The following is a 2,164-nucleotide window of genomic DNA, read 5'->3' as shown; positions in this document are numbered from 1 at the left end:
ATCCACTTTCCTCCACTCTGTTGTACCCCAACTCTCCCTCCCCTCAGAAAAGAGCAGGCCTCCTGGGGATATCAACTAAACATGACATAACAAACTACAATAAGACCAGGAACATACCATCACACCAAGGCTCGACAAGGCAACGCAGTAGGAGAAGGGTCCTGCAAGCAGGCAGAAGCATCAGAGACAGCACTTGCTCCCACTGCGTCTTGCAAGAACACCAAGCTACTCAGCCATAACATATATGCAGAGGACCCAGGTCAGACCCCAAGTCTCTGTGAGTCCCCATGAGTCCCAGTCAGTTGACTCTGTGGGCTATGTTCTTGTGGTGTCCCTCACCCCTCTGGTACCTCTGATCCTTCCTTCTCTTCCTCTTTTTCTTCCCCCTGCCCCTCCCCCACCCCTCCCCCTGCCCCTCCTTCCCTCCTCCTCCTCCTCCCCCTTCCCCCTCCCCCCCAGGATTCTCTGAGCTTTGTCTAATCTTTGGCTGTGGAATCCCCATCTACTCCCATCAGCTGCTGGATGAAGTCTCTTTGGCTTCTCTGATGATGGTTCTGCTAGGCTCTGGTCTCAGAACCCTCTGCAGGGAGGCCAAATTGTAGGTGAAAGGTTTTGTGACTGGGTTGGTGAACCAACCCCAACACTTGAGGCCTTGTCTGGTTGCAGAAGATGACCAGTTCAGGCTCTCTGTCCTCACTCCCAGGTGTCTTTGCTGGGTTACTCTTGTAGATTCCATGGAGTTTCCATTGTGCTAGGTTTCCACCTCGCACCCCCAAAATTTTCTCTAGTATTTTCTCTCTCTCCTTTACCTGATCCCCCCTGTTCCTATTCCCACCCACTCTCAGTCCACCCACAAAACCTCTTCTCCCCCTTTCCCAGGGAAGCTGTTTCGTTCTCCCTTAAGCCCTCCTTGTTACTTAGCCTCTCTGGGTTTGTGGATGGTAGCACGACTGTCTTTTACTTTATGGCTAATATCCATTTATAAGTGGATGTACTCAGACCATGTTTGTCTTTCTGGGTCTGGGTTACCTCACTTTGGATGACGTTTTTCTAGTTCCATTCATTTGCCTGCAAATTTCGTGATGTCATTTTTTTTTAAACAGCTGAGTAATACCCTATCGTATACACGTGCCACATTTTCTTCATCCAGCTTTGGTTGAGGGACATCTAGGTTACCTCCAGGTCCTAGATTCTATGAATGAAGCTGCTATGACTATGTCTGAGGAAGGGCAGACATTAGTTTTACCAGCATCATTTGTTAAAGAGGCTGTCTTTTTTTTTTCCAATGTATATTTTGGAATCTTTACCAAAAAAACAAAAAGTCAGGTGGCTCCGTCTCTGTGGGTGCAGAATCCGCTCTCTGTTCTGTCCATTGATCCATGTGTCACCTTCTGTGCCAATTCCGTGCTGCTTTGATTATTATTGCTCTGCAGTATAACCTGGGGTCACGTGTGGTAATTGCTCCAGCATCCGTCTGTGTGCTCAGTATTGCTCTGGCTGTCTGGGCTCTTCTGTGCTTCCTTATTTTTTTTTTGAAGTATTTTATTTTTTATTTTATGTATGATTTGCCTATATGTATCTAAGAATACCACATGCAGGGAGTGTTGGTGGAGGCCAGAAGAGGGATCTGATTCCTGGAAGTGGAGTTACAGGTGGTTGTGAACCAACATGTGGGTGCTGGGAACCAAGCCTGGGTCCTCTGGAAGAGCAACAAGAGCTCTTTTAATGGCTGGAGCATCTCTCCAGCCCCTCCAGATGAATTTGGCTGCCCCTAGAGGCGGTTCAGGTGTGGCTGCTGTGTCACATGTGCGTCAGTAGGTGGCAGAGAGGAGAGAGGCTGTGTCTACATTCAGCGTTCTGACCTGTGAACTTGTGGATGATTAGTGGCCTAGTATTCCCTGAAAAAAGGGAGCCCGAGATGATCACGAGTCTGCAGTCAGAGAGCCTGGATAGGGAGTTAGCCTGAGATGACCACCAGTCTGGTGCCAAGCAGGCCCAGGGTGGGAGCAAGCTGGATACTAGAAGAATCCTGCCTGGGATGGTGGACCCTGGGCCTGTGTGAGCCTGAGACAAATAACACTTGCAAGGTGTCACTTCTGTGGGCTGAGCCAGTCCAGGAGAGAACCTGAGATGATCACCAGACTGGTGTCAAGGGGCCCAGACA

At 49.3% G+C, this 2,164-nt stretch overlaps 1 non-coding gene across 1 annotated transcript; it reads left to right on the top strand.

The window, feature by feature from the left end:
* The first annotated feature begins 1,764 nt into the window (after nucleotides 1–1,764).
* LOC114631656 lies at nucleotides 1,765–1,896 on the top strand. Its single transcript, XR_003712988.1, has one exon. It is a non-coding gene; the product is annotated as a small nucleolar RNA SNORA17 (small nucleolar RNA).
* The last annotated feature ends 268 nt before the right edge of the window (nucleotides 1,897–2,164 follow it).

Source organism: Grammomys surdaster, unplaced genomic scaffold (genome assembly GCF_004785775.1).
Source record: "Grammomys surdaster isolate TR1022 unplaced genomic scaffold, NIH_TR_1.0 363, whole genome shotgun sequence".
NCBI lineage: Eukaryota > Metazoa > Chordata > Mammalia > Rodentia > Muridae > Grammomys > Grammomys surdaster.
This window is presented reverse-complemented; position numbering and strand designations above follow the sequence as displayed.